General features: G+C 38.6%; 1 long non-coding RNA gene across 1 annotated transcript; it reads right to left on the bottom strand.

The window, feature by feature from the left end:
• Positions 1–562: 562 nt before the first annotated feature.
• Positions 563–14,108, bottom strand: LOC142407707 (uncharacterized). The gene is made up of 4 exons (XR_012775018.1): positions 14,061–14,108; positions 13,401–13,466; positions 1,821–1,974; positions 563–600 (listed from the first exon to the last, which is right to left on the bottom strand). It is a non-coding gene; the product is annotated as an uncharacterized LOC142407707 (long non-coding RNA).
• Positions 14,109–16,041: the final 1,933 nt, after the last annotated feature.

Here is a 16,041-nt window from a genome sequence, read left to right as displayed (position 1 = left end):
TTCATTCTCAGGTGCCAAAGCTAAAAATGAATTTGGAAAGCTAGCTTATATAAATGAACATGAAAGAGGTGTGAGGTCCATTTTATTAGGAACGAGTTACAAAAATATGCGCTCCCTTATTTTAAGAGATTTATCTATATAAACTGAACTGAACAAATGACTAAATAAGACTGTAACTGAGTATCTTGTTATATTAGGATCATATTGCCTGACTTCTGAGGCTTTTGCGGCCTTCAGAAAAAAAAAGTTATGTTGATTTGTGTCATTAACTACCTTCATAAATATATATTAACTTAGTATTATTTTAAAAGGATGTAATGAACATAAATATCATATGAATGGCTAGGAAAGATTTTGTACTAGCTCACTTATCTTTGCCTACTAGTGACACCTACAAGAAACTGTGATCAAACAAATATGGAAAAAAGCTGAACATTTTCTGATTATTTTTTTCTTCGCATATTAGAGTCTATTCTTCTTTGGACTATGAGTAGAAATATTAGTTTAAGCTAATAAGATATTTTAAGCTCTCCAGTTTGGAAAAATTTAAAAAGGCAAACTTACCATTGGTTGTTGTTTTTCTTGTAGATTAGGCAAGATCTAAGAGTTAAAAATGTAGATGAAAATTTTGTCTAACAAATTAAACATTTTATTTTGCAGTGTTATATTTGTTCTGCTTTTTAAAAGCTGAGGGTTCCATTTCACAATGGTCTTTCAAGTGATCTGATTTCTAGAGAAGCTGCATAATACAAAATGCCAGTGAACCAAAAAAGGTGCTCATATTACTTATCTGCTCAAGATAATTCTCAGCAATATTTCCAAGTAAAATATGTGATCAAATTTATGTTTTGATAAAACTACATTTCCAATAACATTTTCTGAGCTATAAAAATGAGAACATTCTGAGAAGCGTATTTCAGCTGTGATACTTTTCATTGATGTTTAAAATGAAAGATTACAAATTTAGGAGAACAAAAGGTTCTTAAAACAATGATACTTTCTGAATTTGATATAATGCATAAAATCATAAGACCAGTACTACTTGGTGGGTGAAAATTTTATTTTTCCAGAAGTAACTAATACAAATGTTTCACCAATGAAGGTAACATATTTATGATGGGATGTACGATTAGATATGAGCTAAGATTCCACTGCAAAGCCAAATTTTAAATCCTCCTGACCTCAGTGATGTTCTGGTCCAGAGTCATGATTTAGTTTGCTTGGGATGATTTGTAAAAGCACCATCTTTGGAGACTGATCCAGAGGTCACTGATTCTAATGCAAAGACTCTCATTGATTTCCAACAGAGAGAAACACCAGACTGGTGAAGCTATTCTGTCCATCTTTTCTGTCATTCCAGCAAATTAGAAAAGCTGAACTAGTTCTGGAGTTGGAGGTAAACTGCATGCAGCTCTATGACTTTTGGAGAGTTTATAAGCACTTTAAAATGACAACCAACTTTATCAAAGTGGACCAGTAAGCAAAAGATGGTCAGAGCAGAAAACTGTATTCTTCCAATTTTTTTTCGTCTTGTAAAGCTGTACGACTGTTGTCCCCTTGCATAGCAGCTGTAAAAATATAAGGTATTAAATTCAGCTCTATATTATGCATTATCACATATTACCTAGCTTGTAGCTTAGTCGTTATGATACCAGAGTGTTATTACATATCTTGGATCTCTGTGCTGAGTCCTGAATCAGGACACAGGCAGTGAAAAGGTAACAGCCCGGTTTCCCACGCTCTGCATAAGCTATTGTTATAAAAACAATTAGTTGGCAAGACTAATATCTGGAATAAAATAAGTTGGATTCTTTGAGCACCTGCAGAGATATGAGGAGAAAGGAGATCTGTTGATTTTTTTTTTGTTGAAAAGCCCCATGGAATCCTTCTAGAGTTGATTGTTATCTTAATCATGCAAATGGTCACCTAACCAGGAGTTGCCTTTCTGCAGTGCACATATTGCATTTTAGTGATCTGTAAACAGAAAAAGAAAGATCAATCAATTCATATTTCAAAAAGATTATTTGTTTAGATATCTAGCAGGCAAGAATAGATAACTAATGCTATTAAATCTAATATACCATGTTATGGGATATAGTTGAGGTAGTTTAGGGCTTACTCATAACAGCTTCCAGCTCACAGCTAGAAAATGTGAATGTCAATTCATTGTATACACCTATTCAAGCAATGAGGTTTTGTCCTATCTTATCGCATTGCCATTAGCCTCTTTCCACTTGATATTGCATGGCTTCCCATTATTCCATGCCCACTTTCAAGTGATGCGTGCTGTAATTATGTAATGCTGTATCATCATTTATCACCTGAGGCACAAACAAACAGTAAATTTTTTCACCAAGAATGCAATTAGTGAGTAAAGCTAACTGAGCACTTTCCACAGTGGTTTGCAGGTCTGATAAGATTGCCACACAATAGCAATTTAGGCTACTTGGCAGTGCATGATAGAGTTACTATGAGCAAGGAACTATTTTGATTTTGCATGAGGAAGTTTCTTGTATTATAATAGATAGCTATACTGTATAATTAATTAGGTAAACCTATGAAATATGGTAGTTAATAGAGAAAAGGTCTCTCTCTCCTAATAGAGTTACCTATGAAGTATATAGTAGAGAGAATCATTCAACATGGTGTCTGCTGATCCACAGCAGGGCTCTTCTGCAATCTATAAAAACGCCATCTGCTTAGAGCAGGGGAACCATGTGCAGCTCACTAAGATATAAACTTCTAACCAGAATGTTCAAAGCTGTGTTTAGCCACACAACTCCCCATTAACGTTAATCGGAAGTGTATGGTTTTCATACATCCCTTTGAAAACTATATCCCATGAACTACTTTGAAACAATATATTCCCACAAGCATTGACTCAGAAATCAGTACTTCTGAAGGAAAACTGCAGCTGCCATAATTCTGGATCACTGCAGCTTAAAAACATGGACTTTTTTCCCCAAAGATCCATGGGGCGCATGGTTTAGAAAAGAGCAGTGTTTTTCATTTTTAAAAACAGTGCTAATGAGATCTTTATTGTTTAATAACTATTTAAGAACCATTTTTTCTGCATAAGTTAATGACAAGCCATATTACTGGAACAGGAACAAATTCTGAAAAAAAAATTATTTTCATTACTTAGAATTAACGAGCTTTACTCCCTTTAATTGTAACTGGATAGGTTTTGTTTTCCGCAAACAGTGGTAGATATGGTTGTTTATATGGTGTGAACATACGAAACATGTTGATACACATATGTGTTCTAAATAAGATGTTTCCATCTCACTATCTTGAAATGTCTTTGAGTTCTTTCTCCATTAGAAAATAAAATAAATTAAAGAAAAACCCCACCTATGTAGTGAGATACTAGCAAAAATATTTTGTAGTTTAGGTAAATAATTCTTTCACATTAACTGTGACTGTGGAATGACTGAAAAATTTAATTTCAAGCTACATATAGTTGCTAGGACTGACTGATACGGATTTACACGGAGAACAAAAGGGACTGTAGCTGTTCTTATTGCATGCCTCATTCCTGATCACACATCAGGAGGGCAGCCCTGCAACTTCACTTTCCCTTTGAAATCAAATCTGGTTCACTCCATTCAAAATTGATGGTGCTTGCATTCTAAAGCATTACAATACGAGCTGAGTGCTTTACCAAAATTTTGCTGGCCTCTGCCCATAGATAAATGCCACTCAGAGGAAGACATCCACACAAATTGAATGTGGAGAATAATAAATTAAAAGCAGGAATAAAAAAGGTTAATTCCTCATTTAAGTTAATTGACTTAATTTCTCCCACTCTGTGTAAAATATTACCTAAGGCCAAAAGTAGCATCTGTAACCTATCCCTTAACTGCCTTGATCATAGTGCATCTTGCACCTGCTTGGGTTAAATGAAACAAAATGTTCTCTGTTCTCTGTGAAAACATTAGGGATGTGAATAAAACTGTTTTATTCAATTATTTTGTTTGGTCCATTCCCCCTCTACCACCTTGGGATAGGCAGGCATGAAAATTAGATGTGAAGTAGGGCCCTAACGTTAAGAGCTTTGAATTTCCAGTTTCAGCTCAAAACATTTCAGATCAAGTCTATTCTTGCCCATCATTCTTACTGCAAACTATTTCAACAAGAGTAAGCAATTTTCTGAAAATGCCCTAGGAAACGCCTCCCAGTTTTTCAGGTAGATTTTATTACGATAATAACCAAGAGAAAAGTTTCTTTTTTTGTGGTGTGAGGAGGAAATATGAAAAGTGCTTGCCCATGACGGGAACCTTCAGCATGATGACATCATTTGCAATTCTTCTGTCAAGATTTCACTTCTCTGAATGAATACAGTGAAACAGATCTGCTTGCTTTCCTTCAAACACACAAATAGCATGAGTACATCTGTTTTGCCTGATCACTGACAGCTCATCAAAAAAAAAATCACATTGCACGGCCTTTATCCAAATGAAGTGAAATATTTCGTCTAAAGAGAAAGAGCTTCCCTGACCTTGTCCCTTGCAACTTTGCTTGTTATTTTTATTCACTCCTAATTTTAAAAGGATAGAAAGAAAATCATTCAGGCTCAGCACAAACAACAGGGAAAATCAGAAGGAAGAAGGATATCAAAACCCAACATCCTATCTACAAAAGTGGAAAGTGTCTCCAATCCCCAAAATACAGTCTATTAACCCCCAAACAGGGTTAATGATTAAGAGGCTATAGAGCAGTTTGGAAGATGATAAGACATTGAGCACTTGCTTGGGATCATTTTATGCCCTCTGAATTGGGGTTAGAAGTACAACAACGGAAAAAGAGAAGGGGATCAATGTGTGGCAATGGTTCTGTTGCGCACTTCAGAGCTTGTTGCTAATGGACACATGGCAGTGAAGCCTGTTGCAAATTGGCTGACTGTGATAGGATGCCAATGTGATGCAACACAAGATGCTGAAGATATAAACAACAAGCATGTAACTGGAAGGTTGTTGCCAAGAAAGCATTTACCCTGCTATGCTATTATCGTTATTGTTTAACACATTTGTACTTGGATTTTCTTCAAAGCCTAATAAAAATTATAACTGGAAAAGAAGGATACATCTGCCTTCATGTGCAGTCCTCTAATGGGAATTTTATCTGGCCTGTCTTCTGCATAAAACATTAATATCACGTATTGTCTTTGGATTACAAAGCTAGTTTATTTGTGGCACTAAATTTTGATATTGTGCAGCAGGGAGAAAACAAGGAAATCTCATTCAGGTTTTATAAATTGAGGAGAAATAATGTCTTTCTGCTTCCTTTTAAAATAGATTGCCTTGAGTTTTTAGAAATCTTCCCCAGTAGAATCCAAATTATCTAATAATTTTCATCACTGCAACTCCATTGACTTTAAGGGAATTGTTCTGGGTGTATCCATAAATAAATGAGATCAGAATCAGGTCCACTAATTATCCTTTGAGCTATTGTTTCAAAATAATACACCCTTTGGGAATTAACCTAAGACAAAATAATTATCTCTGTGTGAGACTTCCCCTTCCCTAAAGCTTGCACTCGGGACAGGAATACGGGAGTAGGGGATAAGGAGGGAAGGTGGTGTTTCACATCTCTGTGCTCCTTGCATTTTTTTTTGCAGTTGAAGAAATGACAAAGGAACTCTAGAAGCTCAAACAAGTATGAACAGCCTTCAGGAAACTCTCCTTAATTCTCCTTTTTCCTCTGGCTCACTTTCTTCTTAGCATAGCTTTAAATATATATATAGTCAAGCACCAAGTTGTTGCAGTAATAGAGGCAATAAAGATACTGAATGAATTCAGAGTGAATACTTACAAAATGAACTGGAAAATATAAACTTCACTTATCAGTTTCCATTGTCACCTGAAATTGCAGGTTCTTCACATTTTGGACTGATTTTTTGTAGTGAACTGATCTGTACGATTGATATAAGAAAAAATCTGCAGAACATTTCAACTGATCTTCAAAAGATTAGAACCTTACTATGGAAATGCAATAGGGACAGAATTTTAAGAGGACAAAGCAATAAGGGTCTACAGAATTGAAATGGGTTTCTGCAGAAGTCATTCTGAAAACAGAGTACAAAATAATGATCTATAGCTACTGGGTTTCATTAGCTTTTTATAGGACTTTTACATAATGGCAATCACACTCTAGGACAGAGTACAACATAAAAGGCAATCTGTGTTTTCTCTTGTCAGTGTCATATTTTCAAACCAGAGGACTGAATCAGCTCTCCTTTTTCTTTCTGTGTGTAGCAACAAGAGGAAGGGAAAAAAGAAAACAATGTGTTTTCGCCCAGCGCTCCATAGCCAACATTGCTGACTCATTTGCAATAACAGCTGATCACATCCTGAGCCACAGTCAGACCAGCACTACCACTCCAGCCAGCCTTCACAACTCAGCAGTGGAGAGGACAGAAGAGTCAAAATAAGGTAACAGTCAACCAACCAGATAAAAGATTAATGTAAAAGACAGAAGGGCAAGTACCTAAAAATAATGCTGGAGTAGTGGGAGAAACACATAGCTTCCGTAAAACTACCAAAAGTACCTAGTTTTTTAACCTAGAATGGATTCTACCATATCCCTGGCAGCCGCAGTTAACAGATATGCTGTGGTTACATTAGCAATACATCTCAGTGTAACCAGGGGTGAATCGACCTGGCTGAGAGAAAGCCACTTCCACCAGATTCTAGCAGGACATCAGTAACCCCATGGAAGCAAGCAGTGCTTGAACGTGAACTCTTGGTTCAGTTGGCAACAATGGTAAAAGGGAACAGTGAGGCCAGCGTTTGACCTGATGGACTGAAGTTTATTAATGTTCATTGGAGTTTTCCCACTGATTGCATCCAGCTTTGGACACCAGCTCAGCATCTAATTTTAAAAGAATCAAGTCTTGTGGGCAGACCTCAGTGCATAAAACTGATTATCTGGCAATAGTTTTTCCCACCTTCTAGGAAAGAGAAACAATTATATTCCCAGCTAATCACTGATAAGTAAGAGATGATGAGAACATTTCAATATAGCAGAATACATTTTTCTTTCTGTTTTTTCTTTTTCTATTTACCAACTACAAGCCAGCTAACTACAATTTAAAAACTATGAACTCAGCTAAAGAAAGTCTATCTGAATTCAGAAAAGTAAAACATCAGAAACTCACACAGAGTTTCTCTATTGCAGACACCAAACATGATAAAGATTTTGAAATTATTGATAATGCAGAAAATTAGTTATGTCTGTCTATGAGGTCAGTCATGTTTTCAGAAACACTAGTATTAAAAGAGCATGGAATTATGTTTATGATACATGGGTATGACTTCTGATGCTAAGAAACAAATATCACATTTTTATGATCCATTCTACATAATGGACCTATCTATACTAGTAAATTAAAAAGTGCCAGGGCACTGGAACAGGAGCTAAAAGCCAATTCTCTATGTTATTAAGCTGTTGAACAGTCCTTGGCCTCCCTTTTGCCTGAACCAACTAGTGCTCTCCTTAAAAATTCCCAGAGAAGGTTTGCAAGTTGTCATACATGTTGATTTACAAGGAATTCTGACCCCACATATCCTTCTGTGTGGTAGGACAGGGGATCTGAAGCACATCTCAGTTGCACAGTCATACTGGACAACCAATTGCAAGTTGAGTTGAAAGAAAGTCAAAAGATGTACCAGTGTTTCAGCCAGGCAGGCAATGTCTTCAGCTTCAGCCAGCGACAGTGAGAAACACTGATACTTAACAATCATGTCCTGCTTTACCTTAAATTTTTTTGAGTCTGCTATGTATTAGGAGTATCTGATAGTAATTACTAAGATTTTAAAAAACTAGGCTTTCTTAGGCACACAAGTCGCAGAAAACTACCCAGTCTGTCTTCAATATAATTTGATCATTATCCAGGTTTCCTATACTATAAAGATAATATTTTTCTAACTTTCTTCAGGGTCATATTGCTGACATAACTTATTAGTTTGACAGGCTGTTTTATAAAATAAAGTGGATCTAATTCTGCCTTGAACTCTTAGCGTTTTTTGTATCTGACAGCGGGAAGCATTTGTCACTAACCTGACCCTTATGCAAAGCAGGAGAAGCTGAGGCCCAGAGGGTTTAGACAGCAGTTCAGCAGCAGAGCCCGGAATAGACTCTAGGGCTATATTTCCAGTAGTAAATAAAAAAGACTAAGCACCCCTCTCTGGCACTGAGGCCAGCTCGCATGGCTCGTGTACAGTCTCAGCTTTTATACCCTACAGAACAGTCATATTCATGCTGTCTGTTGAGAACGGTCACTGGACTGTGCTCACCCCTCAGTTGTATCCCGGCATTGCCTGGGAGAGTGCTAGCTGGCCAAAGTGTGCCATGGGCCATGCTGGCGACAGCAATCCATTGACCGTGGGGCAGTAATCAGATCCGTGCCTTGGAGCAGTTTAGTTTAATAGCAGAGGCAGAGACTGGTTGTCCAGTCTCCTGCTGCCCATTCTGACTACAAGAAAGCTCAAGTTTATCTAAATACTAAAGTGTCCTTGACTAGGTTCTTGCACAGGCCTAAGTATATTATTTGAGGTAGGTCAGAGTTTTTAGGCATGTTAAAACGTCTGACCATGAAAAAAATTTGTGAGAAAATTCCTACCTTGTCTGATATACTAATTCTTCACCGAGGATTTTTTTTCCCAAGAAACTGTAAATATATCTGACAATCAGAAACCATGTTATCGAGATAGACAATTACGGAGAGCAGCTGGCATTTCGTAGACCAATGCAAACGTTGGGGGGGAATGTTTTTTTGCATCTAGACTGTCTATGATTTCTTTGCTGACAAATAAAAACTGAAGTTTATCATCTTCAATGGACGATGCTGCATGGCTCTGCAATTATTCAGGCCATGATCTCATTTTCTTTGACTTAAATCGGATGTTTCCAAATACCTTATTGTGTGATGCAAACAGCACATGCAATTTATGCATATGGGTGTGGGAGTTGGAAGAAACCTAGTTTTACTGCAAAAAGTGCTTCTTGAAGCAGAAATGAAAATTTTAAAAGCTGTCACATACGTGTACGAAATGATTTATATCCCCAGGTAATGTGGCCTTTGGAACCACCATGTATATATATATTCGGGACATTCAGAGCATTTTTAAACTGGTGTACTTTGAACTGCTCACTCGTTTTTCATCGTTAACAGGAATTATGTGGTTAACATCCCCCAGTACATACCGCACTAAATAACCATCTCCAATCCCTTCAGAGATGATAAACTGTATTTTAACCTTGCATGAACAAAATTTAGTTTTTTCTTTCAAAGAAGCATGTGCACATTGCTTGTAGAAAAAGAAGAGTAAGATGAAAATTAATCCCAAAGAATATATTTATATATAACCTTTCTTGAAATTTTGGCCATTAAATTTGGGTTGTTGCTGGAAAACTGAAATGACAACAAAGGTTCTTTGGCAATGGATCTGAAGTGGGGAATAAGAAAGCTGAGGGCTTTGCAGTCAATACACCATCGGCCTTTTTTATCTGTACCACATTGTCCACTGAAGGAGGGCATTGGTTTCACTTTGATTAAAAGCAGATGCTCAAGGCAGATGTTTGGAGTTCAAAAGAACAGAGCTCACGCTTATGAAATGCTTCCCTGTGAGGCACTCAGGGCTATTAAAACAGGTACAGAGTGTCCTCAGGTTGAAATTTCAGAAATTCTAGGTAGCAGGGGAAAAAAATAGAGCATTCACCTAATACAATACTTCCCTATAGGCAGAAGCAGTTTTCTGGGTTTTGAGACTGCCTGTATGGTACACTCAAATTACATTTGCCCTCTGTTCAGTAACTGTTCAGAAAAAACCAAGTCTGCCTGCATTAGTACTGTACCCAGTTGTCCCCATAGCCCTGTGGCATCATTTGGGAGGAGGTGGGATGGCCAGGATGAGAAACGCCTGCTGCCAGGCAGGAGAAGGGGAAAAGAGCTGGGTGCTGTAACCTGAGGGCATTTGTCCTAGCTGTATTTTTGGTATTTAACGGCATGGACTGATTTTTTTAAGTAGCCACTCATCTACACCAAAAAAGCTCACTATTTTATGGAGGAGTGTATAAGAGAATTAAATTGTTAAAAGAAGGGGAGCAAAGCCTCAGTATCACAATCATGAGGGCACCCACAGCCCTGGCTGTCCCTGCCCACCCTTTGGGGCCTTCCCCACCTGCCCACGGCCCAGGACCCCACTTCAGCTCCCCAGGCCTCCCCCACTCCTGCCCTCGGCCCAGGACCCCATGTCAGCCCCCTGGCGCCATCAGCCCCTGCCCCAGCAATGCTGCAGCAGGGCCGGTCTCCAGCTCCCCACAGCCCTGCCCTGCCCAGCCATGGGCCCTGGCCCATGTCCTGGCCTGGCCTGGTGCCCGCCGGCTGCTCTGCTGCTGGCTGGGCAGGTGGGACCAGGCCCTGGTGGCCAGGCCCTGCCCTGCTGGCCCTGGGATCCCCTGGCCCCATCTCACGGCCCTGAGGAAGCTGCCGGCGCATGCAGCACCCTGACCATCAGTGCACGAACACTGACTACATCTTTGGCAGTAAACTAAGTGACCTGGAGGCCACGAGGCAGAGTCCGGCCGCTTCCATACTATTAAACTCTGTCAGACCTCGGAAGCAGGATGGGCACATACAAAATGTCTCTTGGGGAACGGTCCTTGGCCCACTCTGCCTTCCAGACCTTCTCTGGTAAGGTTGGCTGTGGTCTTCCAGCTGTACAGGCATCACCAGCTTCAAAGATGCGGTCTTTTATCAGGCCTGCTTTTAAAAAAGCCTGAAGTTTTAGAGCTGTCATATTTCAGATCTTGTTGGCTTTAAAAGTAAATGACAGTTGCATGCCTGGATAGATTCCCTACTGGAAGAGCACTATGTTTGCTATAAACATGAACATTTGAAATGCTCCAAAGTCTTTGTAAGCAAACTTGTCTGGCGTTACTTGACAATGCGTGTGTTTTCCATTTGCAAATAAATTTCTGAGTGTCCCACAGGGGTTATGAAGGATTCAGAGGAACAAATATTTCTTTTCCTACAATATTTTACCTCATTTTAGGACAAAAAAATTGCATAATGTGAGTGATTTTAGTTGTTTCTATAAATATAATTATATTGTACTTTATAAAACCTTTTATCCTTTTTGGGAACAGCGTAATCTGTTATGTGTTATATTGAAAACACATGAAGAGGGTCCTCAGTGGACAAGCTGAACCAGAAATGCTTTTTGTTACCCAGCGTAGTTTATATGTAAGGAAGAGGAGGAAATCTGAAGGCAAGAGGAAAGGACACAGAGAGTTCCATATTCTCAGTATTTATCCAGTGACAGTGCAGAAACTCAGAAACTTGCTGTAGGTGTATATTGCTGTACTGGGTTGGGCAGTCAGGATTAATTTTAAAAGGGATTCCTGACATTTCAGCTTCATAGATTTTCTCACTTTCTGTGAGTCTGTAGACCTCTACAAGGATCCTTTACAATTCAGACCTATCTCACTGGATAGTAGTTTAGAGAAAATGTACAGAAGGTGGACCAAGGACTACAAATTTTGGACCACCATCAGCACGAGTAACAGGAAAGGTAAGACACCTCTGAATGAGACACAAATGGTGCATCAAAAGGTTAGAGAGAAAACCAGGGAAGAATGGAAACCCTGAAGTCAATGGATGGCAGGACTCCAGGTACGTCAGAGGCAACAGGAAGCTCGAAGAGACTGTGAATAGGTACTGGTCCCAAAAACTGGCATGGATAGGGATCACTAGAAGGACTCTTCAAGAAATGTGTTGGAGGACAGTTCTGAATGAGAAACAGGTTGGTCAAGTCCAGCTACAAACAGAGGGAAGTACACCTGTATCCAGGGTAGAAAGAGAGTATTTGATGATACTGGAAAAGAAGATGAAAAGACCTATATGGCTTGGATTGACAGTTTCATGGGGGACTTGCATAAGAGGACAAGAAAGTGATACAAATATTTCATAAGAAATAATTTAAGAAGTCATATGGACAAAATTTGCACTATCCTATTTCCATCATGTTCTATGGTTGTGTTCATTACTATAACTTAAAATTTCTACTCCAACAAAGGTCCATACCCCCTACTCCCAAAACATAGAAGTTGCCAGAGTGAACTAATCTACCATGCTCCTCAAGCAGTTTTCCTATTTATGAATTTGATTTATTGAATTTGACACAGATGCTAGACCCTAAAGGTCTCACAAAACTGATCTACGTAGGCAGCAGGCAAAAAGCAACAGGCACAAAAACTTATGGGCAGTGAACCTGAGCTAGTTTCTCCTTTTATTTTCTTGAATTTATTACCCAATTTAATCCTAAAAGCAATTTAGTTAGATGTGCAACATATGTGTACTCAAAGGCTGATAACAGTGATATGTTGATAAGACATTCAACCCAAAATTTCACCACAGCAAGTATCTGGCTCAGAGGCACATGATACATGAGAACCTGACTGTGATTCAGCTCAGATAAGATGAGAGCAGGAAGACAAATTGGGAGAAATTGATGACAGAGATGGCAGAAGTAGCCTCAGCCCCTCTACTGACAGAGCAAAGCCTTTCATAGCTAAAATTGTTCACAACTTGGAGCAGTACCCAGGTGCTGTCTGATGACAATTCACACTAGCAGCTGAACCAGGTATTATCAATGCTGTTGACCGGCAACCTGACTTTTCTTCTTAGGTACAGAGGTTGCCACTGGTCTTTGAAACCTTGTCATCTCAAGATTAGGTTATTGCAATATATTTGTTATGAGGCTACACTGCGAAACTCTTTGGGTTGGTATTTGCATAAAAAGTAATAACTTGTTCACAGGGATAGTGTCTTGCTAACAGATGTTTTGCAAGTGGCATATAGACAGACCTTTCAGCCAAATGACATGCTTTCTGCAAGAGACTTTTGTCAGATATCACTCTTACAAGTAATTTATGTGATGATAATTAATAATGATAAGGATACATGAATACAGTTGAAATGAGACAGTTTGCCAGTAACTTCTCTGTGAAAGCAAATTTCCTTCAATTTTATTACCCACAGAAATCCAGTAGAGTAGTTTTTAATTTAAAAAATGGAAACAGCGTAGGGATGAGGAACCACAGATTTTTAAAAAAATGTAAGCAAATAGGAAAGGCAGCCAAATGTTTACAGAAGCAAGGAAATATCTTTTGAAGACATTCTATCAGGATCTCAAACTGAATGTGTAATTGTCGTGGTTTAACCCCAGCTGGCAACAGCATCACACAGACGCTCACTTACTCACCCCCTGGTGGGATGGGGGAGAGAGTCAGAAGAGTAAAAGTGAGAAAACTCATGCGTTGAGATAAAGACAGTTTAATAGGTAAAGCAAAAGCCGTCCATGCAAGCAAAGCGAAGCAAGGAATTCATTCCCTACTTCCCATGGGCAGGCAGATGTCCAGCCATCTCCAGGAAAGCAGGGCTCCACCACACGTAATGGTTACTTGGGAAGACAAACGTCATCACTCTGAATGTTCCCCCCTTCCTTCTTTCTTCCCCCAGCTTTATATGCTAAGCATGGCATCATATGGTATGGAATAGAGCTTTGGTCAGTTGGGGTCAGCTGTCCCTGCCGTGTCCCCTCCCAGCTTCTTGTGCACCCCCAGCCTACTCGCTGGTGGGGTGGGGTGAGGAGCAGAGAAGGGCTTGACTCTGTGCTGCTCAGCAATAACCAAAACATCTCTGTGATATCAACCCTGTTTCCAGCACAAATCCAAAACATAGCCCCATACTAGCTACTATGAAGAAAATTAACACTACCCCAGCCAAAACCAGCACAGTAATGCATATCAAAAAAGACTTTAAAAGAATAACAAAAAAGAAAAAAAATTGGTAAACAGCAGAGAAGGGATGGCTATGAAAAATTTATTTGTCAAAAAATCAATGTTGTATTAAAACTAAAAGGAATATAGAAAATATAAACTTTGATGAATTAATGCAAAACAATTATAATACAGGCCAAAACAGATTCTTAGAATCAACTTGTTAAAGGCATAAAATTATTAATCAAAAGGGATTAATTAGAAAGCAAACATACCAGAAACTAGAAGCCTGACAGAGTCTGCAGGGTTAATAGATGGTCAAGATGTGAAAGGTTTACTCAGAAAAGGTAAGACGGTAAGAGCAGAGCTAAATTAATTCATTGCATTCCTTCTGACTATGAGGAACATGAGGAAGCTCCTATCCTGAAACTGTTATTTCTGGGGGATGAGTCAGAGGAGTCATCTCGAGCAGAAGCAGCTTAGAAATATGTTCATTAAATGAAGAGTGATGAGTCACAAGGCCAATATAACAATCATCCAAGATCTTTAAAGGGACTGAAATATTACATTGCCAAGCTATTAAATGTTGTATACATTCTATCAATTCAATCACCATCCATATGGAATAGAAAATGGTTTGTTCTTAAACAGGGACTCATATAGATTATAGCTCAGTAACCCTTATTTCTATACTTGCAAATTTGGAAAAATCTGTCATAAAGGCAGACGTAGTAGGCATGTAGCTAAATTAACACACCAGGAAAGAGGCAACATGTTACTTGTAATTTGTTCCTTCAAAAGCTTCAAAAGCTGCTTGTGTTCTTTGAGGAAGCAAAGAGGCATATACATGAGATCAGCTTAATACAGTGGACTTGGATTTCCAGCAGGCTCTCAGATCATTGCTCACCAAAGGCTGTTAGAGAAATTTGGCTATTACAGGTTAAGAAAAAAGGAAGTCCTCCTATGAGTTTAAAAGATAAGCAGAGATAAGATGCTATTTAAAAGATGGGAAGCAAAGAACAGGGAGTAAGCAGACAGATTTTCCCAACTGAAAGAGGTAAAACTGCCAGCTAAAAAGGCAGATAAAATTCAATACATGTAAACAATGTACATCCTGTATAGTACATGCACTGTAACAGGTTCTCAATTAGATATTACCACTCATCCAAAAAAAGAACCTGAGGTCAATTTTTGCTGTTAGTAATTTTCTTGGGGGGAAAAAAAAATCAGTGCCCAACATGAACCATAAAGACAAATGGAGCATTAGAAACTATTAGGATACGTAACAAAACAGGAAACTACACTATGTTATGGCATGTCTGGTGTGTCCACTTACTGGGTAAAGTAAGTGGACATGAAGTTTCTGTCTCCTTGTCTTAAAATCAGTAGTAGAAAAGATACAACAGAGATCAACAGGAATAACAATGGTGAAGAATGGTTATCATAGAAGTAAGCTACATAAACTAGGGCTTCCCAGTCTGGTAAAAGGAGGGGAGGGATTTGAAAGCAATCTTTGAATTATGAGTTGCATAGAGAAGGTGAGTAGGTAATCATTATTCATTGCTTCTTACAGTGGAAGAACTAAGAGGGATCAAAAGAGAAATAAGTAGTTTTTTACACAGTCCATAATTACAGGTTGCTGAAGATGCCAAAAAGCATAAGTAGGTTCAAAAAGTGACTAAAAATTAAATAGTTACTCTGTGCCCATCAAGGCTTACTTTACAGAAAAATGCTCTTACGAACTCAGGAAGTCCCTGCACCACAGATTTCCTGAAACTGGGAGGACATACTGGGAGAAGTACCATGCAATGCTTCTCCTGCCTATTGTACACTTTCTTCCAGCATTTAGCACTAATTTTTGTCAGAGACGCAGTAGTGGGCTCCTTGCACCCAAACCCCAAATGAAATATGTTCTTATGTACCCTAGTGGGACAGTTTTCTCCCCTTGATTGGCTGATAGCCCATTTACATGGATTGTAATTTCCACACTAGTGACAGAAGAATTAAGAGAAAGGCTTTTTTCTACTTTCAGAAACATTCATTTTAAAAACAGAAAACTGTCCTTTGGTCTTACACATTGCTAGGCTTTATACAGTAAATCACCCTCAAATAGTTCTTTTTATTTCTCTATACTTTCCTCACCTCTTCTTCAAAGAAAAATAAGTAAAAAATCCTCTAAGCTAACCATTTGCTCAGTTAACATTGTTAGGAGGGGTTTTTTGACATTTCTTTAACAACAGTCAGAACTATATAAAA

Source organism: Mycteria americana, chromosome 3 (genome assembly GCF_035582795.1).
Source record: "Mycteria americana isolate JAX WOST 10 ecotype Jacksonville Zoo and Gardens chromosome 3, USCA_MyAme_1.0, whole genome shotgun sequence".
Classification (NCBI taxonomy): Eukaryota; Metazoa; Chordata; class Aves; order Ciconiiformes; family Ciconiidae; genus Mycteria; species Mycteria americana.
This window is presented reverse-complemented; position numbering and strand designations above follow the sequence as displayed.